Source organism: Myiozetetes cayanensis, unplaced genomic scaffold (assembly GCF_022539395.1).
Source record: "Myiozetetes cayanensis isolate MyiCay16 unplaced genomic scaffold, myiCay2020 scf1, whole genome shotgun sequence".
In the NCBI taxonomy this organism is placed as follows: domain Eukaryota; kingdom Metazoa; phylum Chordata; class Aves; order Passeriformes; family Tyrannidae; genus Myiozetetes; species Myiozetetes cayanensis.
This window is the reverse complement of record NW_026086604.1, coordinates 115,027,986-115,053,393: the sequence shown is the minus strand read 5'-3', so window position 1 is coordinate 115,053,393 and position 25,408 is coordinate 115,027,986. Positions and strand designations below refer to the sequence as shown.

The 25,408-nt window shown below is 36.3% G+C and overlaps 1 protein-coding gene across 5 annotated transcripts in view; it reads right to left on the bottom strand.

Annotated features, from left to right (window-relative positions):
• Positions 1-25,408, bottom strand: part of TBC1D5 (TBC1 domain family member 5) — a 315,237-nt gene that overhangs the window by 282,830 nt on the left and 6,999 nt on the right. For all 5 annotated transcript variants that reach the window (XM_050307600.1, XM_050307606.1, XM_050307620.1 and 2 more), the window contains exon 2: positions 4,396-4,457. The gene's annotated coding sequence lies outside the window, so the exon portion shown is untranslated. The remainder of the gene's footprint in view (positions 1-4,395; positions 4,458-25,408) is intronic.

Here is a 25,408-nt window from a genome sequence, read left to right as displayed (position 1 = left end):
AAATAATGATTGCAACATTTCTTTTCAAAACATCATATTTTCGTCAATGTCAGCTCTGATCAATCCAACATCCTCTAACACAAACTTCCAAAATGCCGTGCAAAGCACCTACGCTACAAAGTGAAACAGAACTTGAATATTCATTTTACAAAGCCAACGCATGTGTTTGGTTACAAATACTGGAGTATTTCTCTAGTATTTCCTTCAAAGGAATTTTTTTTTTTAAAACTTGTAAAGTTTGATTTGAGAGAGTGCTGATCCCTATTCTGTGAAGCAAGCTAGCGTCATTAGAATGACAAAATCAAGTCTTATTGTGGCAAGAAGAAACATCATTTAGTGTCAACAACACACTGCTATTGATTTGAACTCCTCCTTGCCTCACGGGTGAAATAACAAGCTCCTACACACAGACTCTCTAAGCATACCAATAGAGGAAAGAAGCAAGAAAAATACTAAAAATGGCTGTATTAAAGATACAACAGGAAATATGTGACTCATGAGATGCAAATTCTTTTATCTGTATGACATAAATTGAAGAAGAGCTTAATATGGCTTCTGCGATTTCTATGGAGTTAGATTAGAACAGAAATACACCTACCAATAATATACCAGATTTAGGCTTTCCAACCAGTATCTCCTAACTGTTTGGCATCCTCTGTGGAACAAGTCAGCTTCATTTTCATTATCTAATACTTACTAATCATTTTTCCTAAGTGACACCTTATTTTAGTATCCTGGTTGGCCATCTTCAGTGTAAATTAACCTTTCACAATACTGGTAGGATTTCTTTAAAGCAGAGCTAAGAAACTGTCTGTCAACACAGAGAGATTCACTCTTCTCCTATTTCTGAATAGATCCTGATTCAGAAAAAAAATCTGTACCTTTCTTTTTAATTGATACAAAAAGAAGAATAAACCATAGTCAAGCAACATCAATATAAATACCACTTTGCACACTGCCCTGATTTTGGCTGGGATAGAGTTCATTTTCTTCCTTAGTAGCTGGTATAGTGCTGCATTTTGGACTTAGGATGTGAATAATGTTGATAAGATACTGATATTTTAGTTGATGTTAAGCAGTACTTACTCTAAGCCCAGGGCTTTTCATGCTCTGCCAGTAAGGAGGTGCACAAGAAGCCATGAGAGAGCATGGCCAGGACAGCTGACCCAAACTGGCCAAAGGGATATTCCATACCCTAGAATGTCATGCCCAGTATGTAAACTGGTGGAAGTTGGCCAGGAGGGACTGATCTCTGCTTAGGGACAGGTTGGGCATTAGTCAGCATCTGCTGAGCTATTTTATTGTGCATTACTTGTCTCAGATTTCATTCCTCTTCTCTTTTTGCTGTCCCCCTTCTCATTATTATTATTATTATTATTATTATGTTATTATCATAATCATTATCATCATTATTATAGTTTACTTTATTTCAACTATTAAACTCTTATTTCATGGGTTTTACTGTTTTTCAATTCTCCTCCCCATCCTACCAGGGCAGAGAGGGGAGCAAGCAAGTGGCTACAAGGTACTTAGCTGCCAGCTGGGTTAAACTATGACACACATCAATAGTTCTCTTTCTAGAACGAAAAGCTATGTACTTAAGCAAATCTGCAAACCAAAAAATGTAGTGAAATGTACTTGTGTTGTCTAACTGCAACCAAAATTTAAACTAATTTCAAACACTTCTGTAGCATCAATTTAGCATGCCAGAATTCCAGTATATCTCCTAAAACATCAACTAAGTAATACACAAGGCATAAAAACCTCTTTAATGATAACTTCTTTTTTAAAAATACTGAAGTGTAGGGAACAAAGCTATTTTCATACCACATCCAGAAAATGGATGAGGTGTGAAAGAAATCTCTTGTTTAATGTGACCTTTGGCTGTACTTTCACTTGTCATCATTATGAAGTAGCTACTTTCAGTGCCAACACATAAGCTGCGTTATATTACCCCATAACAGTAGTAGCACGTCTTTCAGGGAGTGTTTCATACTCCAAGAAACTGGTGGCAAAATGCATTGACAGCACTTACCTTTGTAACTGCTTATAATAGGTCTTATTCAACAATAAGACCTCATTTACAAAAGGAAATAAGAGTGTACTAAATTTCATAGAGCATGTCGCATAAACTAGTATATGTTGAGGAACTCCCTTGGAGTTCTCAGCTTCAGTGAAAACATTCAAATAAGGAGAAATGTAAATTTCAGATTGGAACTCTGCCCCAAATAATAACACTCAGAGCTTTGTTACTGTGCACAGACCAAAAATACTGCACCATTAAGATCTGCAACATACTTGACTTTTCTTAACGCATGTAATTAAGAAAATATTTCTGGAAAGCAAATGAATTTGAAATTCAAGTAAAATTAATAGAACAAATATGACAAATTTACGTTTTATACAATGGTAGCAAGCTGCAGAATAAAAATCAGTAGCTATCATTATCTAAAGCTGTTCATCTAACACCATAGAGAGAAAAACCATTGATACATACTGTACACACATTTTTATCCATGTATATAAATCAAAGGAAACAGCTTCCTTTAAGGCAAGCATATGAAGATACTAAAGCAAGATACAAATTAAATATTCATACATTCAATATTTCAAAATAAGGAATTTGGATATACACATGCATAATTTAAGTTCTATAGTGAAACCTGTCTACAGAGGCCATTTCTACTGTATTTCAACAGCACTGAAACTTGAAATGTACAATGCAGCCTTTCCATGCTGTGTTAAAACTTTAAAGTATATAGTAATTCATTTCAAGCACTAAACACAGAATAAAGGCCACATTATGCACACGGTACTTTTGCAGAGGAACTGCTGCTGTACCCTATTCATTACAGCTCTGAAACAGGGCTGTCAGTCACAGCCCTCTCCTGCAAGGTGGCTTACGACTGCCCAGCGAGTTACTCATTGGGAACTCAGGCCAAATAGGCAACTTCAGGAACAAGGCAGTTCATCAGTTCTCAAAAGCCCTTCAGTTAGAATGGACTCCGTGTCAAATTCTGATCCCAGGCACCAATTTTAAACTCTGCTGAGATGGTGCTCATATGTAAAGCCTAAAAAACTGACCCCTTACACTGCTTTCATACAGTTACTTAAGCCTTTATAGAGTAAAAGATGACATTTTAGACCTTTCTGATTGGCAAAAGAAAGGAACACAAAAACAGGTTTCACACTATGTTGTGCGCTAGAAATGATTCTTTGAGATCACAGAACCTGAAAGTAGTTTACATACAACAACAAAGACATTGAATTTTCAGAGCTTATAAATTCCTGTGCATGCAAAAAACACTATGGGGGAAAAAAACCCCTACTATCCACCTTTCCCCCCCTCAAGACATATCTCCCTCAGCATGTGTTTAAAAGATATCACCATTCCTTGCCATGTATTTAAAACCTTGCCAATAAGAAAGAACTCTCCATATGAGTTATTAATGTGAATATTTTATTTTCTTATTAGAAATTAAATGTATTAGTTCAAGTATCAAGAGTCTCATTTTAAAAACATCCATTTTATTTGCACAAAAATATCTCAAGATAACTTTAAGAATAATTAAAGAGTAGTTACTAAGGGGAAAATAAAACTATGATTCTACACGTTTTAAGGTAAACATTTATCTTTGCCCCTTAAAGGTCACTCATTTGATCTTGACACGCCTATGAAATCACAGGAGCAAAAGCTAAATAAGTAGAAAAGTGGTATTAAACAATATAAAACTAAACAAAATTAGTATCTACATGGTAAATTACTTCATTGAAAACTGTCTATGGATTCTGCAAAGAATATACTTTTGCCTTAGAGCTAGTACTTTAATTTTCAAGAACCAAGAAAAAAAAATCAAAACTAGTCAGTAACAATGCAGCGTCGAAAAGCAATAAACTCAAAATTAAGTTATAAATAATTTAAAGCATGTCATGAAGATGTATTAATAATTCATCAGATAAATAATTTACTAAATAATCAAATAAATAAATAATGAAATACATAAATAAATCAGCAAATAAATAATTCTGCAAAATAACCTAAACAATAAGTCACTAAAACAAATGACAAACCTACAAAACTGCAATGATTTTCTAAATTCTGATAGTTTTAAATAAACAAATGTATATAAACTAGATCAATCTTTGGTGGATAGAGAAATATTTTTCACTGCTATTGGTGAATTCCTGATTACACTGCACAAGGATACAATTTTAGATTTTACAAGAGTGCAGTTTTTCCCTTGTAAATTATTAACATGATTGCTACAATACATCCTGCTCTGTTTTTTACACGTAATCCCTTTATGTAGCTCATTTCCCCCCCCAAAAAATGAAAATCTCTTCAGAACATTCTTAATTCACATATTTATTTTTTTTCCTGGGTGCAGTACTTACCACACTGCAATAGCCTTCTTGGTGGTTCTCTTATTGTCTTCTGCAAACCTTCAGAAGTTTTGCTGCAGGGGGAAAACAAGTAGAATAACCTTAATTATTACAGATGGTATCTCATTCATTAGCAGATGACAACATTTTATTTGAAAGCACACGAAAAGTCGTTTTATAATTCTACAAAGCAACTTAATGTGAAACAACCACTACAGTTTGCAGACTACCGAAAGTTTTTAGAAGTCTTTGGTGGAACGAGTTCAAGCAGACTGAGGCCTGTTTCTTGTATTTAAGCTGACACACAATCTGTGCAAACTGGCACTAATTCAGATGTAAAGACAAACCACGAGAAGGACAAAATACTTGGCTGACATCTAATGCTATCCTTGATTTTGGAAGTTCATAGTCCTTGAAAGAATACAGTGAGATCATTTAATATCCACTATCTAAGTACATTCACAATTTAATTAGAATACTGCACTCCAAAGCCAACACTGGTACCATAAAGGTCAAAATCCACTTTCTCCTGAATCAATTTTCATTCACCTTTTATTTTAATGAATAATACTGACAGTCACCATAGCTTTCTTCAAAGTGGTATTCTGTAAATACAGCAGTTGAAGAAACGTGCCAGAAGTGTAATCATGTTATCAATTTTTATCCAGTCCGTCAAAAAGGCTTATTTGCTTTCTTCCATAACACACATTACACACAGAAAGAATGATACAGTTTTAAAAACCATGCTACTGACATGGATTCTTCTCTAAACTGGACCGTGTAACTGAAGGAATACATCAAACTTGAGGTTATATATTATATATATGCACAGATTTTGCTACTTGTTTCAAAGGAAATCAGTATGCTGTGTTGTTCCTGCAAATAATATCTCAAATTGCTGATGGTGTTGCTGTATTTCAGCATTTAAAAGCATAAAGGATAATTTACTCTTAAAACTACCTGGGCACGTTATATTTAACAAGTCTCAAAGTCTCTTTAGGGATTATAATAAGGAAACACTTTGCTTAATCATAAATTTTATATTTATCTTGGCTAAACACCCTCCTTTGGATAGACTGCCATGTTTTGTCAAGAAAAATCAACACAGTGGAAATGAAGTACTTGTTCTGTTGTGTGGTCATTCAAAAGACTATGTAGAAGTAATGTAAATGTGCACCAGCGCTGCTGATAATTTCACGCTCTCATACACTCATTTCAATTTGCTTTAAAAAGGACTATTCCTCCTGGCTAAATATAGTCATCATGAAAAAGCATACCTCCCCTTTGAGCTAATAACACTGCAAGCCCCAAGACACAAAAGTACAAAAACTTCTATATTTTAAGGAACATGAAGCACTTTCTTCTGACAGTATGTGTTTCTGAAGTGGGACAAATGAGACTTTTTTTTATTAAGGTATTCTCTTTTAGTGCACAGATTTCTGTTTGAAAATGACAATTCATTCCCACACCACATCTGTGAATCCCATCCACCCTCTAAACAAATCATATATACCCCAAATGCTTATTTTCAAAAGCCATGGGTCCTTGTAAAAGCAGTCTATATTTTCACACATTGAAAGATTTTGAGGATTACTGGGACATATAATGGCTCAGGAATGATCCTGAGGTTCTGGAATCAGACCTCCTATAGGGAGAACCACTTAGTCACAGATCATTCATCTGCAGCTTTGGAACCTCTGGTAGCAAAGTGATTTTTCACCAGTGAGTTACAGTGGAACTAAAACCGTAATTACAGTTAGTGACATCTGACCTACACATTTTTTTTCTTCCTTTTAAAATTTACTTAGTTTTTAATTACTTTCATGTTTAATTTGCGTTTCTAATCTGTGGTTACAGAACTCACCTCATCACACAACTACTTCTGCCTAAGTTGGATGGTCATAATTCCCTGATCAAATAAGACAAGTAAATCTTTAAAGAAAGGACACAAAATAGCCAACGACCTGGGATACTGCCACCTTTCTCTCTCTTGCAATCACATGCAAATTCCATCCTACACACGAGGCAAAGGACAGAAAATGAATTTGATTCCATTCCTCTCTTCCTACCAGCTGGTTCTTTTCCCCCCACAACCCTGAAACATTGCTTAGGTGCCTTTATGCAACAGATCACGAGAAAGATTTGTCAAGAGAACACTAAAGCAAAAGGCACTGCCATTCAGGCGTACTTCACAGAGCAAGAACAGCAAAAATCAAGTAATTGTGTGCATTCTGTACTCTGCCCATTCCAAGAAGATGAGCGCTACTCAGAGGAGGCCACATTGTGGGTGGTCAAGTTAATTTGGGTGATAATACAAGGAACTGGATTTAATTTAGGATTTTTTTTAATGTTCAAGAGTAAACAGTGGAAAAGAGAAAGGCTGGATAGACCTGATCAACCAAATTATAGTTAATGTAAGGGACTGATCACTATATTTTGACTTGCTTTTCAAGGATTCTTGGAATTGTTATAAGTTACAAAAAACACTTTGCATTATCAGTGGGGAAAAAACCCCACAAAACAAACCATCCTTGCTATGGATTATTACGTTCAGGAACTTAAATAATGCATAAATCCTTTCCAGGCCAGAAGACTCATTCTTCTGCCACAAATCCCTCCCTGTATTTATTACAAATGATAAATTCAATTAAAAATTAACTGTTTGGTCCACTACACACAGAAAGATAGTTTTGTGACTCAGTACAGTATTTCATTAGGATTGTTAATGTATCTCTGATCTCTTTTAATAATAAAAAGTGTTGGCTATACATATTGATAAGTCTAACTAAAAACTGTAAAAGTAACTCAGTCTTACAATCTGTTACAGGATAATTTTGAGTCTGTTCCCGGTAAAAACTTTGAGTATTTCTGAATAACTTTTTAACCAGCTTCTTCCAATTGTCTCTTAAAAAATCAATTTCAAAATATTAAAACACAGGAAAATGTTAAATCCCAAACTACTCAATCAACTGCTATCAATACAAAACATAGATCACTTTACTGTTATAACCCAAGTTTCCTAGTCAATTTTTAGATAAAAACAAGCAGATTACTAGCAAAGGTTTATCTCAATTCCCACATGTACAGCATGCCACATTAAATATATGCAAATCAACCTCCTTCTCCTCTAGTTTTTTTGAGCTGACAACTCATATGACCTGAAGCCATGGTTAATGATTACAATTATTTGACTTTCATATTTATACAATCAGTCATCAGATATGCATGTTAATTGATTTTAACAGATAGTTTTGTATTCTAATGATCAACAGTAAGTGTACATTTTATCAACCTCTTGATTTATAAAAAAATAAAACATATCAGTTTTCACAATTAACCCTTCACTGTATTGATCTGCAGTATTCACTGTGAACTTGTTCATAATACGTTAACCTGGAAGTACTCCAGGTTAAAGGGACCTTTATTTTGGTAGCAAAATTTGGTTTTCCAATTAAAGACACTCTTCTATTGTGCTTAAAACTTACTAAAACAACGTATTATCTATTAATTAGAAATTATGAAACCTAATTTATGCTTAAATAAATGGACTGGACAAACAAGTAATTTACATTTATTAAATGTTCACATTTTGCTACTTAAAAGTTCATTGTTATTTTTCAAAGAACCTTAGTCATGCAATTCTTGATTTTAATATATATTACAGAGTACAATCCTACATTTAAGATCCTCGTTTCTCAAGTAATACAGTTAAGGCCAAAGCATTCCTGTTGTCAACACAAAAAATATTAACTGAATTGGTTAATCTTTTTTTACACGGCTAAAAATTGATTCTTTGCAATTACATTTTTATTTCTGATACCCTTTCTATTGAAGCATAAAATACAAAACTACAAACGGGACAAATTTTCATGTAAAGAATTGACTATTATCTAAGTTTATACAGTGTGCAATCATTATCTTCCACAATTAATGGCTGCTCTTCTTTACGTCTATTCGTACGGAAGACTGGATATTGCATCTTACTCTCAAAAAGACTGGATCATGTCTTGTTCTACAGAAGGGCTCTCCTAAGTTAGGTGTTAATTGTTGTTGGACTAAATGATTATGCTCTAATTTTGGTAAATCAAGAGCTGTTGAATCCCTTTCTCAGTGTATTTTAATGTCAATATAAGTATTTCAATTTGCAAAATACAGAGTCTTTCTATTTTCTATAAATAATTAAGTGAGGTGCAGAGTGTATTCACCTTTAACCAGGTAAGGATTGTATACTCCAAGTTCTGCTACCATTCTCTTTTTGGCTTGCTGCTCCAATTAATTTCAAGTGAGAATTACACACTATGAGATTCTGAGACACATTTTCCACAGCAAAAAGCAACAGAGACACTAGAGCACTCACACTGATACATAATGCTTATTCAAGTTCCTATAGTGGACCAGGGACAGAAAAATCTCAAATCTATGTTACCACAATCATGAACAAGCACCTTAACCTCTAAAACTCTCTTCAATGGACTTCATCTCTGATTTTTAAAATGTCTTGATTAGTGAATATAAGATAGGATTCTGTTGCTTACTTACTAGGTATTTTCCTTAAGCGAAGGTCTGGTATCATGACCAATACTGATAAGGCAAATAAATTCTCTTCAAGCTTTCCCTTATTGGGAAACACCTTCTTGGTTTTCAACAGATCTTGACTTCACCCTGAACATAACGAGAAAGCCTGCGGGTCTGCAGAGAGAGGGAATCCATTCCACTCTAATCACTAAGCCCTTTTTACCATCACAGATATCAATGCAGAAAGACCTTGGTTTCTTTTTCACAACGCAGTGCTACAAGTTAAGACTTGTAGACTAACCTGTAGACACCATGAAGACTAACTATAAGGTTTACTACTTTTGTAGCCAAGGTAGACATTATGACAAATGGAAGGGTGGAGTAAAAATCTTACATTTATATGTGAAACTCCAACATAAACAGGAGAAGAAAATTGAGGGAAATGGAAGTTAAGACAACTTCACTAATAAAATCTACATCTACACTTCACGTATAAATGTCTCATAAACTTAGAAAATAGGCATAATTCCTAGTTTCTAAAAATGCTTGATATCCCCACTTCTCTTTTAAACTTTACAGTGTTAAAAATTACAGACCGGGTCATGTCAGCTATGGAGAAAAACAAGTAAAATTTAAAAACTGCATTAAGTATGGGCCGACTGAGCCAAAGTAGTCCTACTCTGACTCATAAATACAGCACATTAATTTACATGACAGTAAATGGGGTTATATCAGACTGGCAGCCAGTCACTTATTGGGGTTCTGCAGAGTTCCACCTTAGGGCCAGTGCTCTTCAATGTCTTCATAAACAATTTGGATGCAGGACTCAAAGGTACACTAAGTTTGCTGACGACACTAAACTGCTGACTATTTTGATGACCCTGCAGAAAGATCTTGGCATACTAAAGGGTTGGGCAATCACCAGCCATATGACAATCTATAAGGGCAAATGCCAGATTCTGCACCTGGGATGGAGCAACCCTGGATGTATGGACAGACTGGGAACATGAAAGCTGGACAGCATCCCCATGGAAAGGGACCTGGGAGTCTTGGTTGAAATCAAGTTGAATATGAGTCAGCAGTGCCCTGACAGCCAGGAGAGCCAACCATGTCCTAGGGACATCAGGCAAAGCACCTTGAATACTGTGTGCAGTTTTGGGCACCACAATATAAGAAAGATATTAAACTATTGCAGAGTGTCCAAAGGACAGTGCAGGGTTTAGAGGGGAAGCCTTATGAGGAGTGACTGAGGGAACTTGGTTTACTCAGCCTAGAAAAGAGGAGACTGAGGGGAGATCTCATTGCAGTTACAACTTCCTCATGAGGGGAAGGGGAGGGGCAGACACTGATTTCATCTCTGTGGTGACCAGTGACAGGATCCAAGGGAACAGCCTGAAATTCTGTCAGGAGAGGTTTAGGCAGGATATCAGAAAGAGGTTCTTCACCCAGAGGGTGTTTGGGCACTCGAACAGGCTCCCCACAGAAGTGGTCACAGCACCAAGCCTGACAGAGTTCAAGAAGCATTTGGACAATGCTCTCAGGTACATGGTGTAACTCTTGTGGCTGTCTTGGGCAGGGCCAGGAGTTGGATTTTGATGATCCCTGTAGGTCCCTTCCAACTCAGGATATTCTATAATTCCATTATTCATTTAAGTTAGAATTTATATAAACGTTTTCACAAGATGCCTAAACATTCTACAAAAAGTAGAAAGCAACTGACGACACCTTCTGATGACAACTTTTATGTAAAGAATTACAACTACAATAAATTCCACAGTTAAAGGTTAAATTAAGGCTATGTGTAGAAAGAAGACCACTAAAACACACTCTAAGAAATCAGAATGTAGCATAAGCAAAAATTTTCCAGCTGAAAGACAAACATTATGAGTACAGGGGATAGCATGTCACCATCCAGATGCTATGGCCAGGTTGGATCACTGAGACTCTCAGGCATCATGACAGAGGCAACAGAGAGGAAAAAAATTCAGAAGTTCAGTACAACTTAGCTGACTTAGAATTCAAGTGTCCATGCGTAATAGTCACAAAAAATGAAGTTGACTCCATGAAATATAGAAACCCACTTACTATATTGGTTCTATTGCACAGTAATATGTTCTTGGGCACTATTTCACACAGAAGACATAAACACGGAAATGGGTAAATTTAACACAGCTAGGTAGGTAAGTTTAACTACCTGTATCTACAGGTGATCAGATCTGATTAGAAATCATAAAGGATATGGGTTTTCTATTCTCCTTGATGTAGAAGGTATAGTCTTCAGAATGTTTACTTAACTTCATACTAAAAATATTTAACTCACTTTATAACCTCAACAAAGAAAAGATATATTATCATCTGGAGCAGTTCTGTACAGCCATATAAACTCCAGCAAAGGTTGCAAAGAATGGATGGAAATTATGAAAAATAAGAACAAGGGGAGGACAAGAGACGTTTTGATTATTTTGATGACAAATCTAAGTCCACACATAGGTTGTCTAAATGTGATAAAAACCACATCTGTAAACCCTCCGAATGTCAATTTGTGAAATGTAAAATGTTACACCACCACCAGGATGTTTTATTTCTACCAGCACTCCCTAAATCTCACTCCATTTTATAATGGTAACCAAATTTCAATGGACTTACTACCATTAAGAAAGAAACTAATAAGAATAGTTTGCTTTGCACAAAAACAAACCACTACTCTGATGCTCCCTTTAACAAAGTGGAACATGAATACTACATAAGCAGTCAAATGCCTCTTCTGACATGAATATTCCTTCTGAGACTCCTGGTGTCACCAGAATTATGGCTTGTGGCTTCGAAGTGGACAAAATATGGAAACTTGACTTTCAAGAAAAATGAAAGGCTGCACAGTTTGTCTTAGAACAAGTGACTGTTTTACAAGGAATCATCAAGTTAGTGAATGCAAACCACAGCAGAAAACTGCTGCAAATTTCAATCCTGTTAGTGGATAGATGAATTTAGGGAAGAGGATCATCAGTGTAAAGAAAAATTGCTGCGTTTTATTTTAAACATGCTTAAACTCAACATTTTAACTTAAACATTTGAGTGATTTTAGTCTGTAAGTTTTACATCTCTTGCCACCTGAATCTAGTGATCCAAATATCTATAATAGCACATTTGAAATGCTGAGTTATATTAATCTCATACTAACTATAGCAGTTCAATTTCAACAAATTTCTCAGGGTTTTTGCATATTGCTGAATAAATGACTCTGGAATTAGCTTACTTTTCTTGGAGGCATTATATGAGATTATTTCTTAGTCTCCTCCTCTTTGATTTAGTACACATCTTCAGATAATTTATTAATGTTTTGGATATCTCATTCATCATCTATTATTACTGGTGTCATAAATTAGAGGAATGGAACAAAGCACTGGACTATACATTTATCCATATTCATCAAAAGAATAGCCAACTCTGTTAGCAAGCACTGTGTAAAGGTTGTTGGTCTATCCACTAAGGTAAGACTAAGAGTAGTTTTTTAACTCAAATCTGTTTTTTCAACAGAGTAAATGTATAGAATAATAAATTATTAGTGAAATAGAAATCAGGGCTTTAAATACAAAAGGGTAGGAGCACCTGGTCTGCAAAAGACAAAAGCACCTGTCAGACGCTGCTATGTCCTGTAAATCACTCAGAAGAATTAGAAAGCTAATGAATGCCAGGTTTATCTGGAAAAACTGATTAATTGTTGAAAATCCTGTAATTTTGTCAGCATACCATAAAACAGTAAAGAGAAGGAAAGATTCAACTAACAGAAATTTAAATGTCAGTATTTAATTCAATGGTAATACTGCTCAAGAAGACAAGTTGCCTAAACTGGTAGCAAGCAGGAAAAATGAAATCCCTTTCCTTTTCTTTCTTTCTTTACCTTTTTCTGTTTGTTTTTGTTTTGCTTTGGTTTGGCTTTTTTTGGACAATCTAACCACAAATGACACTGGAAAATATAACTGTGAAAATTTCATAACATTTTCAAGATAATGGACATTAATGCAAATCCTTTAGGTAGTAAGTTACATAGCAGTATAGGAACTTGAATAAGCATTATGTATCTTTTAACTATTACATGAAAACATTTGAGCCAGATTTGGTACTTCATTAATGGAATGAAATATAGAATTTAAGTTCTTATACTAGAGGAGAAAAGAACTCCAAAGGTTAAATTTGAATTGGATAAAGTGCTTCAGATAGCAACTGTGTATCTAATTTCTAAGAGGGAAGAAATAGTTGTTATTCTTTCTTCTTCAGGCTTTACAGATTAGGCATTTCAGGCTCCAATATGACCTGAAAACAACAAAATAAATTTTTCCAACTAAACAAAAAGTTTTTCACTGTGCCACGTCTAATTTAGGACCCTCAATATTTTCCATACAGAAACTTCACTATCAATAGTAACTGATGATTAACAAAACATACTTGTACCAATGCTTTTTAAAGTTAATTCAACTCAACACATACACAAAGATGCATTTTTACCTTTATTACATTTAGAAATATTAATTAGACTGTTTAATGAACTATGTATGACACTCTCCTATAGTTACAGCTACCAGTGGAACAGAAAATTAACTATGTGAGCTGCAGCTTTTGTCAGTCTCCAGTTTGATCAGTGTTTGGCAACGATCATGATACATCTTATTCAATCTACCAAGGCAGTCTGCAATCAAAAAGAACCTTACCATTACATGACTTAAAATAAGGAGCACCCTCTTTGTATTATGGTGCATGTGGTTTGAGGACTGACACAAAGCAGAGAAACCAATCCCTTCTCAGCTTGAGAGCATCCATTTGCACTCTCACTCTTATCTCTGCCTCACTTCATCTAAAAATGTATATTGTCAGGGAAACACTGAGAGTTAATCTTCTCTCTGACAATTACGATATTCACCCATTAGTAGGTCCCCTGAATTCCATTTTTAGCCTCAGTGAATTTCTAACTTCTACAACTGGAAACTTTATTAGATGAGAGACTCTAAGCATGTCATACCCAAAATTTCCAGCAGTAATCTCAAAGTAACAGATCAAAGATAATTCTCAGGTGCAAAAAGGACTTTATTGAACCTGTTCTCCCACGACCAATGGAATTCCTCTACCAAATGAAGTAGTAGTAAAAACAAAGTGTTGGCAATGGCAACATCATTCCATCACTCAAGAGATTCCTTGACTTAGTATTTTCAAACTATCTGAGATTTTTTCCCTTCCTGTCTTTTTGTTTACTGAGTGGAAAACTTATGTCTCCATGGAATTATTCACAGAACCTCAAATCAAGGAACATAAACAGTTAATTTACTTAAGACCAACTTCAGTATATGAACCTTGGGATGGATGCCTGGAAGAAGGTTTCTCTTCTTCTTATCCCAAAGAGATTACTTGCTTATCTAAAATTTTACAACAACATCCAAGTGAAGGATATCCAGAATTACCCAATCTTCTTTATTTTCCATATAAATAAGTAGGTAATCTGTTCTGTGTTCTGAATACACAATTTCATTTATTAATGACAGATTTGAACACTAATTAATGAATGTATAGAAGTACTGAAAAATCATGGAAATAATGCTTTAGCTCATCCCATATGGAAGTTGGAATACAAGACCCAAATTTCCTCAAGTAATTAGGCCGACACAACTTTCCTTTAACTCTTGTCACCTAATTCTCATAACTTTCAGGTCTGCTGAAAATGTTATCAATGAACAGTAAGCTGCATGGTGAACAGACGCCAACCAACCACTGAGAAGTAAAAAAAAAAAAACAAACAAAACATTTGTTTGGTTAGAACACAGAATAAAAATGAAAATCAATGGAATCCCAAATAAGATAATTTTCTTTTTAAAAATTATTTTTATTGAAGGTTCTGCAAGACACAAAGTCTTGTCTTCTTTTTAATATCAGACAACCAGAAGGCTTCAGATGTTTATATACCTGCTAGATAGGATCAGCACTCATAGATGTTGACTCTTAAGGTAGTTTTAAGGGATATCACTGTTATGTTCTCTAAACACAAAAATTACATGAAATTTAAACCTTTGCTTCTCAGTAACATCATATCCTCTAAACACTGCTGAGTACCTACTCTCAGACAGACATATATTTATAAAACCCATGTATTAGAACATTCATTCTTGTAGTTGATCAGAAACACATGTGGACCTGCAATTATCTAACACATTTATCACCGGAACAAAAGGCCAAGAAGGACATTTGAAATCCAGTGACTACCAAGGAGTGGTTAAATGCAGGAGGAGAACTGGGAAGATGATATTGTGAAGCAAGAAGACAGGTAGCAGTGGAGAACCAAAGCTGATACATCAGGACCAAAGATAAAACCCTCCATAGGGGGTTGTGATAGGCTGTGATACTAATTTCCTCGACACAATTATTATCACAAGTAAATAAGTTTACTACAGCTACATGATTTAACAACTGTTAAACCAAAACTGCTAAATTCAGAATCCACTAAAAACATACTACAAATTGTCGCAAAGAAATAGGGCTTGTTTACTCCTCATTACAGTGTCAGTGAGTCAAAGAGTTGATCTTAAACAACAAAAGCCTGACAGAAGAAAATACTGCCAGCTCTGTCAGACTCCTGGAAGAGAAAGTCAAGGCTCAAATGATTGCGTTGATCTTTGACTGAAGCTGTAAAACAAGTCAGTTTCTTCAAAGCCAAACATAACACCACAGCCAACAATACGGAATCTTCTAGTTTTTTCCACACAATGGATTTTTTTGATGTCATGAGCTCTGGAAGTTTTTAATCACAGTAAAAAAGCACTAGCAAGGCAAATGTATACGACATAAGTCCATAAGCAATCACAGAACTGGTTTTCCTGACTAATCTTATTTTTCCTTCTTTCACCTAAATGCCAGTACAATACTTCTTACTAATAGATACTTTGAAGTTTTTAACCAGCTTCTAATCCATCAGGGTTTTTTCTTTCTTTCACTATCTAAATCTGAACAATAGTTCAGATTTGTTCACTGACTAAACTCCAAAGTATCTGTGTTTTATTAGTCACATGGAAATTGGATTGCTACCCACAAGACTTCGAGATAAAACACTTCACTGACACAGATCAGAGTCAAAAATTCATTCCATTTAAATTCTTTTAATTAACATAAAGGTAATTAAAAATAACACATTTTCTGTTCATAAGTTACTCTTAGTTATCCTTCCTGAACTCCTGATTCTCAACATCACCTCCTATATCCTATCAGTCTTCCCATTCCTTTTTTAAAAAGCCTACATTCACTAAATATCTCTCTATGTATCTTCCAGTGTAATTTTATGGTATATTTATACGATTTCTGCTGCTACTTATTAAAAATCAGATTCATTAATGTTTACATTCTAATTTTAGATATGACTTCATTTGAAGTAAAATTTTAACCCATACCAAGGAGATGAAGTTTTACATACTGCAGACATCATACCCCCACAGAAAATAACAGGAGAAATAAACAGTTAATTACTAGAATCAGAGTCAGAAAAAATGGACAATAGTTTAATTTAACCAACTGCTGCACAACCTCTTCTTCCCACCTCTCACCTCCAGTAAATTTATCTTGATTATAATTACTTCGGTCAGTTCAAGTTCATTCAGCTGCAGGTCTTTCCATCACTGACATCAACAGGACTCACAAGTACAGACCAATTTTGTCTTCCTGGAACAAATCTTAAGCATCCAGAAGCTCAGGACTTCAATGTTTGACTTCAGGAACTAAGTGCTTAGTAAGCATATGGAAAGTAACGAATTACTTCACTTAGCCATACCAGCACTTTATTATCCATTTTATGTAAGAATTCATAATGATAACAAGCATATTGTTTGACATGCAGCAAAAACATACAGGCAACCAACAGGTATTTCCTGTGACCTCTGTGAGATCAAATAATTTCAGTAACAGAGACAAATGCCTTCAGAACAGCAGAAATCAAGACAACAGAAATCCTCTCAAATGCTAAAAAAAAGCCAAGGAATATATGCTGTGAGGAAGTGAACTAGCTTTCAAAAATGAACTTCACTGAAGTAATTCTCTATACCACCAATAAAGCTGTTTTCAGTAATGTACAGCATCATACACAATACTTTATAGTAAAATAATTTCATTAAATCATATGCTTGCCAGAAAACGATGGCATAGGCTACCTACCCAGAGTGCTTATCATTACAAACATCCATTTCATTTTAACAGAATAGAATTGCCTAAGTTGCAAAAGACCTCTAAGGTCATCAAATCCAACCATTAACTTAACACTGTCAATGCTTTTGATGAAGAAATTTTTGCTAATATCCAATCTAAACCTTCCCTGGCACAACTTGAAGGTGTTTCCTCTTGTCCTGTCACTTGTTACCTGGGAGAAGAGACCATCCCCCATCTCGCTACAACCTCCTTTCAAGTAATTGTAGAGAGCAGGCTCCCCTGAGCCTTCTTTTCTCCAGGTTAAACAATCCAGGTTCCCTCAGCTGCTCCCCACAGGACTTGTGCTCCAGACCGTTAACGACCTCTGCTGCCCTCCTCTGGACACGCTCCAGCACCTCAATGTCTTTCCTGTAGTGAGGGGCTCAAAATTAAACACAGGATTTGAGATGCAGCCTCACCAGTGCTGAGTACAGGGGGACAATCACTGTCCTGGTCCTGCTGGCCACACTATTGCCGATACAAGCCAGGATGCCATTGGCCTTCCTGGCCACACTGCTGGCTCATGTTTAGCTGACCAGCATCCCCAGAGCCACTTTCCAGTCCTCTTTCCCCTGTAGCACTGCATGGGGTTGTTGTGAGCCAAGTGCAAGACCTGGCATTTGATCTTGTTGAACCTCATACTGCTCACCTTGGCCCACTGATCCAGCCTGTCCAGATCCCTCTGCAGAGCTTTCCTACCCTCCAGCAAATCAACTCCCGTCCAACTTGTCATCTGCAAACTTAACAAGGGTCCACTCAATCCCTTCATCCATATCATTGATAGAGATATTAAAACAGGCTGGTCCCAGTACTGAGCCCCGGGAAATGCCACTCGTGACCAGCAACCAGCTGGATCCTCCATTCACCACCCCTCTGTGGGCCTGGCCAGACAGCCCTTTTTTTACCCAGCAAAACATCTGCCTGTCCAAGCCACGAGCAGACAGTTCCTCCAGAATGCTGTGGGAAATGGTGGCAAAGGCCTTACTGAAGTTGGTAGACAATATCCACAGCCTCTGCCTCATCCACTAAACATGTCATCTTACACGAATAGATCAGGTTGGTCAAGCAGGACTTGCCTTTCATAAACCCACGCTGGCTGGGTCTGATTATGCAGTTATCCTGTTCATGCCATGTGATGGCACTCATGATTAGTGCCTTAAATTCACACTTTTTTACCTTAAATTTATACACACAATGCAAACAGTACTTACTATAAAAAGAGAATAGCTTACCTACTGAAATTAGTTAAAATCCAAAATGTGAGGCCAAGTCAACCATAAACAGCAAGAATAATGCCCATGTAATTTTTATACCCTGTATTTACCAATCTTCTGTATTTTTACTAATGGAAAATATATCAACTGAGAAAATGTAACCAAAATTTACATTTTTTATTATGAGAGATTATTTTCAGGATCAAAAGAGCTACACTCTGAATAGCAATTTCACATGATCTTAAAAAGTAAAAAAAAAAAAAAAAAAATCTGCTGTATCTCCATCTTCTATTCACATGACAAGATAACGTGAAGATTACATCATTCAAGGATTACCAAGATAGGTGTGTGTTTAATTATTAGTCTGGGTCACCATTCAAAACTCTAGTTATTCATTCACCCTCCTTTATTCCATATGCTGAACTAGAGATTCCTTGAACAAAAATTCCCAATTCACTGCCTGTAAACCTGATCAAGTAAGTGAAATACAGAACTCAAACTAAGTTTTTAGTAAATGCAAGTCTAATTTACTTGTACTTATGTGTATTTCAAATCTTTGTGGTGTTCCCACAGTCCAAAACTAAGAAAGAACCGTTTCATTAGCTGTAATACAAGACCAGCTGCCATAACATTGTCTTTATGTCACTAAGGTTAACAATGCCTAAAAAGTAGGCTTTAGTTTAGAAACACAGAATATGCTGAGTAAGAAGGGACCCATCAGGATCATCGAGTCCTACTCCTGGTCTTGCACAGGACACCCCAAGAATCACACCATGTGCCTGAGAGGGTTGTCCAAAGTTTCTTGAACTCTGTCAGGCTTGGTGCTGTGACCACTTCCCTGGGGAAGCCTGTTCCAGTGTCCAACCACTCTCTACCTGAAAAATGTTTTGCTGGTAGTAAACACAGACCAACTACAGGACTGTACAAAATTCTGAGGTTCTACGGCAGCAGTACCAGCTGCTTCCATGGGGAAAGAAAGCCCATGTGGTGAACTACCACGGAACAGTTTATTTTCCCCACGTATGTACATTTCAATAGTGTTCTAGAAACAGCACTGGTTTTCTGGTCAGAATTCTCCAGACACCTTCTTAGGATCAAGATTCATTGAAAGCAAAAAGATAACTCACTTATAATTGCATGCATATAGATAAGGTTTACGTATCTGATTTAGAATTCTAAAATGCTTATACATATGCACTGAACTTCTTACACTGACTAAATAGTAAAAATCCCCCAATACCTACTATGGCTTAATGAAAGAGAGGTAAATGAAAAATCCAACACCTTTTTTTTTTTTTTAGTTTTATAGAGAATTAAGAGAACAGGTAGTACTTGGAAACCCATTTTATGAACTGTCACAACCAAGACAGACTGGATGACATAAGATCCACCACAGCTGAATGGTCAAAGATGCATGACAACATGTATGACTATTTCAATTAATGAATGAAAAAAGATTTTCTTAGTAACACATTATCAACTGGCCTTATACCAGCCTTACTGAACACTAAAAAGTGTGAAGATCAGATGTATAAAGAAAAAATTAAATTCACAGCAATAATACAATTCAGCTTTGGGCAGAACATGATCAGGGGACATCCACCTGAACAAAACGAAGGGCATTTTTCTAAGCCATGTACAGTCTAAAACTTCCACTGCGCCAAGTCAGCAGACTGGGACTAAATTCAGATATATCTACTCACATCTAGCACAGTATTGGGTATTATTTGTTTATTTTTGGTGACAGACATTTCCTTTTAGATTTCCTGCCAAATGTCACTTGATGGGATCACAATGTGTACATCAGGGCAGACAATGAGCAGCCCCTCATGGTTACCAACAATTTGCCCCATTTCTGCAGAAGGGCATTTCAAATTAAGGTTTAAATGGGCAGAGGGAAACAAAAGTCCAGCTTTAATCTCATCTCACCTCACCACTGTCATTCCCTCTAGACCTAGAGCAGAAAGATCTCTGCCACTGTACCACCATCAGGGTGCATCTGGGTAACTAACAAGGGGCAGCCTTGATGTCAGACCTTTTCAATTAGAGAGGTCACAAAGCAGTTCTTCTTGAGAGACCAAGTCAGCTTAGGACACAGGGAGTTTGCGGGTTTATTTGTTTGCTTTTTTACTTCTTTTATCATAGTATTAATAAGATAACTAGTCTTTCAAAAATTATTGTAACTTATACATGCCCATGGATGCAGTAATGCCTGGAAAGGCCCGGGGCAGTCAGATGATCCATGACCAGGGTAGTAAGGGTAAGCAGGGTGGTGAACTTTGAGCTCTTGCTCTAAGACAGTCCACTTTAGAAACTGTAAAGAGGTCAGATGGCAGAGCTATGAAAGCAAATGTCCTCTGTCAAAGACAAACATTTTCTCTCTATTTTTCACCCATGCAAGATGACAGATATCACTTAGATGTTTTTCACTTGTTTACATGTACATGTGATTAGAAAGTCTACCTGCATTTCAATTTCGTTTCACTGTCATTTCACCTGTGTCACTGTATCACAATGCTGGCAGAGACTTTGAGAGGAACTAACAGTTTCAGAGGCCTCAGCCTTAGAAAAGGCAAATGTCAAATGAAAGTAAAAATACTTTGAAACATTAATTAGTGAAGCTAGAGAAACTTATCTCAAGTTATAGGAAAGAGGTTAGTATATCAGAAGGGACTACATAAAAAGTCACTATCCAGTGGATGCTATAAACAGAATCATGAATCATGACAAACCCATGACCAGCTATTAAAACAGAATTCTGGAACTGACACTTGTTTCACTTCCTTCAAAACTAAGCAAAATGAACAAGTATAAAATTGGCATGGCCATAACATTTCACCAAGAAAAATTCTTAACTGTAGACAGGAATTAGTCTCAAGTGAAATGGCAGCTAATTTATTGCTGTCAGTTCAGCATACTTTTCAATGATGAAATCATTGCAAAGTGCAACTCAGGATTTTGAAAGATAAATTCTCTCACTGAAAAAATGAAACTGCTACCCAACCTTCACTTACTCTGAAGTTAACCTGAATAAAAATTTTAAGAGTTGTCTAGTCAGGGTGAGTAAAAAATATTAGCTGAAATACAGTATTAGCAATCTGGAGACCTGCTGGCAACTTGAGTCCTTTTTTTTTAAGACATGAAAGTATAGACAGTATACTGAGTACATCAGAAAGTGTCAGCTTAATGTAATATACTACTATAGATATATTTCTTTCTAAAGTAAATTGAATGTTTGAGAAAAATGAGAAAACCTTGACCACTTTTTCCTTTCAGTATCAAATACATCTTTGTCACCACTTCCACCACTCAGGTTCACAATGAGGAGGTGATCTTCATCAGCTCCTCTTCATCTTCCAATATATTCAGGTCTCATCGAAAACTCAGTGAATGTTTTTGTTGTTTTCCATAAGACCTATACATATAAGAGTCAACCTACCTATACATTAAAAATTCTCATTTATCCCACTCACTCATGAGATTCAACTTGCCTCCCAATCAATCCATGCAGTGCACAGCCTCTAAAATGCTCATCTCCCTGGTTGCAAATCAATAACTGTAAAGACAGTCATCTTTAATGACCAAGCCCCTCAATACTAATTTTATGTTATTCTTTTTGTTTACATCTTTTTCACTGTATATTTAACAATAACAGAAGACAACCTCAGTAAAAACCCCTGTAGAAGTCTATGTGTTCCATTACTTCCACAAATACAGTGAGCCAGTACAGTCTGCTTCAGTATCTAATGCTGTATCTTCACTGTATCTTATCTTATTCTTCCTAGCCCACATTTGTTTTCTAGTGAGCAATTATGTGGTGCTTAGCTGCCTGCTGTGGTTAAACCACAACACTACCCTACAATTATTTCTGTTGCAGCTGGACCTCCTCATGGCCTGAAAACACAGAAGTAGAAGAGCTTGACATGCACAAAAATCAGGCAAACAAGACGTTGAGACACACACTGTAATAAACCAAAACAAAAATAAGTAATGGCCAGTTCAAGACACACATTCTGTGTAGCTGGCTTTGATTTTATTCCATTTTTCCAGAACATGCACTCTTAGAAGTATGCTGGCTTCTTTCATGCTTAGGAAAGTCTAGGGTTGCAAGCATTAGGGCAGAGCAAGACTGCAGAGAAACAGGAAAGGGGGATCAAAAATACACGCTCAGTGCTTAAAAAAAAAAAAAAAAAAAAGGGAAGACTATTCAGTGCCTGTTAATAAGCTTTATATTGAAAGCTTTCCTTTTAAACCCACTGGTTTAAGTGCTAGTCATCCACTTTCTATCCAGCCATTGCTCTTTTTCAAGCTCCTATGGCTTGAGCTAGACTGATCCATTACTTCTGGAAGAGAATGGGGTGAATCTGAAGCTTCTATGCATAACAGAAAATGGAATATTATCCTGAGTATTACTGAAAGCTACCTTGAAACACTAGCAAAAGACTACCTGTATTAGGAGATGTCTAACATGCTTATGGACTAAATGATAATTAACAGCAGCTCTACAAGATTAAGCACTCCAGTCAATATACAAAAATTATAGCATGAGTCTAACAACATACTTTTATCCCAATCTGGGTAAGCTGTTACAAGTAGTAAAATGATGTTCACTCAGCCCACATTTGCCCTCTTCTCAGATAAAATTACTCACAGTGGAAATTATAACCATGACTGATCATACACTATTACTGTAAATTAATATAAAAATCTAGTCTCCCTCAACAGCTATGAAACAGCAACAGCATGCTCTAATTCCTGGCATATGTCAGTCTTGAATACTGACTTACAGGCAGAACTACATATTTTCCATCTAATATACAAGAATTTTGACAGTTTATCTAAAAATCCCTAAAGACCAGAATAAAAATCTTTAACGTACTAAAAACAAGCTAGGACTTTCTCCAATCACCGAGGCTTTAGAGTGCACAGAAGTGCTATTAAAGTAACAAAGCATCTCAGCGGGATTTGCAACAGCTGATAGTGCCACTTGTTCATTCTGTATGTGGACCTCAATCCATCCCAGTTGTGCAAAATGTCAAAGCGGAGCTATGTCCAGTGACAGTAGCTGCTGGCTGCTACTGGTCTTTGATTCTCCCCAGTTTCATAAGGACTGAACCTTGTGAAAAATGGATTCTGCATTTGTGGGTAAAGACAGTATGACATCATCATCAGATATAATTATTAAAAATTAACTTGTAGCTGGCCAGTATAAGTCTTTCTTTTTTTTCCAGGTACGGAATTCCTCGCGCTTCACCCCAAAGAATGCACTAAAGGCTCAAGACAAAAGTCGTAAGAGACAAAAGACTGGGCAGTGTTTCCATCTCTGCAAACTGAAGTTTGACACACTATCCTGAGGATGTGTTGAATCAGCAAATTCACTGATCAAATGTGGGAACCAAAAGCAACCAGCAAACAGCTTGGGTTCATACACAGTTTTGAAAAATGCGTAGTATGAAAGGGGCCACAAGCAGCTGGTAATCAACTGGAAATGCAGCAGGTACATTCTGCCCTATACATAGCTCATTCCATCTGTCCCTTACACGTCTTTCCAATCCCCTGACTTGCAGTCGAGCCTCAACTGTCATCCTGCATCTGAATCAAGCAACCTTTAAATCAAGACTCATGGGCAGTATAATAAATAAAAGTTGGGTAAAGTTTACCCTCATTCATTAAACATCCTCATTCATTCTAACTGACTGCCACTTTTGAAAAGTGCATTTGAAAAAAAATTCAACAAGTCCTAACTATAGTGCACACACTCAGCAATCTAAAACAATAGCTTTTTTATTCCTTTGGTTTTAGTTCTCAAGGCACTAACTTTTGACTGAACACTTTAAATGTGTTTTATGAACAATGAACATATACTGCTGATATGTTCAGAAGAAATCTTTCCACTGACTGGGAGATGAGTTTCCTCTTATTACATGAAGTCAGAAACTTCCTGTTTGTTGTACTTTCCTCTACTTGCACTTACCCATAGTTCTCTCATGCAGTCACAAAAATTAAACTCACAGGAATCAAGGTTTTTGCATACTTGAAAATAAAAGAATATTTTCAATATTATCTGCTACATATTTTCAGGAAGTAGTAAAACTGGCAGGGACAACCAGTTAAGTTTTATGTACAAATGTGAAATCAACAATGAAAATCAAAGGAGTTCATATCTTTGTTCCATTAGCCTAGACTGCTTACGCATTATACATAAAGATTATAAGGTATAATGAACTTTAAAAGGAATTGTCACAAGCAGCACCAGGTTTAATCTACAAAAAAATACACACATATATATAGATATATTTAAAAGAATTGCCCAGTTACATATTTGAATTTATTAACTTTTCACCCAACTGTGTATATTTATTAGCAACACAGGCCTACGTGTAAGTGATGTGAATTAAAAATTAGTTAGGCCCAAAGGACAAAACAATATGCTACTGACTCATGAATAACTGAAAAACAAGCAAGGCTCCCACATTTCGTTTTTAATATGTGGTGCCAACAGAAATAGCAGGTTGTATATGCTGCAGGTGCCCAAGCCACCGTTCTGAGACCAGAGATAAGTTTTATAGGAAGCAAGACATGCAAAACAAGCATGAATACAGCAGAGAGCCACCTGTCTCACTAAAGAAATTAATAACTCCATTATCATTCCCAGCACACTTACAAAATAACTTATCAGATATATATTAAGAGAAGAATATTTACTTGCATTTGTCTCATAAGCATTAGTACTGTTCTTCTTGTATCACAGAAACATAGAATTGGGTTGGGTTGGAAGGGACCTTAGAGTTCATCTTGTTCCAATCCCTCCTACTGTGGGCATGGACACCTTTCACTAAACCAGGTTGCTCAGGGCCCCATCCAGTCTAACATGGAACACTTTCATGAATGGAGCATCCACAACTTCTGGGCAACCTGCTCCAGTGCCTCACCACCCTCACAGTAAAGAATTTCTTGCTAATATCTAATCTAAAGCTAGGCTATTTCAGTCTGAAGCCATCACCCCTTGTCTTATTCACTGCATGCCCTTGTAAAAAATCCCTCTCCAGCTTTTTCTAGGCCCTCTTTAGGTCCTGGAAGGTGGC